This window comes from Echinops telfairi, unplaced genomic scaffold, assembly GCF_000313985.2.
Source record: "Echinops telfairi isolate 266 unplaced genomic scaffold, ASM31398v2 ScPeMD7_17;HRSCAF=63, whole genome shotgun sequence".
Classification (NCBI taxonomy): Eukaryota; Metazoa; Chordata; class Mammalia; order Afrosoricida; family Tenrecidae; genus Echinops; species Echinops telfairi.
The window spans coordinates 10,303,315-10,304,067 of NW_022103914.1; positions in this window are offsets into that span (position 1 = coordinate 10,303,315).

Genomic DNA, 753 nt, shown 5'->3' on the forward strand with positions numbered 1-753 from the left:
TCTTGTGTTTTCCTGTTTGATACTTTGTGCAAATTTGCTCACTGGCTTAGGAAAGCAAATCTTTCTGATATTTAAGTATTTTATTCTTTGTTTTGATTTTCACTCATTTTTGTTTTGCTTTTAATGAGGTTTCACCAATATAGATATTTGAAAGACGTCTCTGAACCTGGGCATTACCTGGCATGTGATCTGGATTTTCTTTTGACCAGTGGCCAGAGTAGCTTCCCTGTTTTTCTCACCAAACGTTACAGACTTTGAGTGTGATGATGCTAAAAATTGTGTTTTGAAGCAACTTCATTGAATGTAATTGTCCTCGAATCAGAACCGTGGGTGGCTTGGGAGGGTGTGTTTGACAGTTTTCCAACCTGGAAGTAGATTTCTAAATGTTAATTTTACATGTGTAATTATTTGAAGCCTTATTTAAAATCCTATTGAAGACCATACCATTATAATTGTTATTTGCACTAATGAAACCTTTGCCATTGTCAGAATTCCAATGTGTATGTTTCATATAAATGAGATAAATTAGCATCCCCTGTTGAAACACTCTCATTTCTCTCCCCCATATTTCTCAGCGAAAAGAATGTTTGTTTTTTCATTGGTTTGGTTCTCTGTGAATTGTGGGGTCCCGTAGACTTTCTGTACCTTTGTCTTATTGAGAGACATTTTTAAAGCTTTATACTTGTTTACTGACATCACTTAAAAGTTTGGGACAATATCTCCTTGATAAAATAGGTTTCTTTGTATTTATTT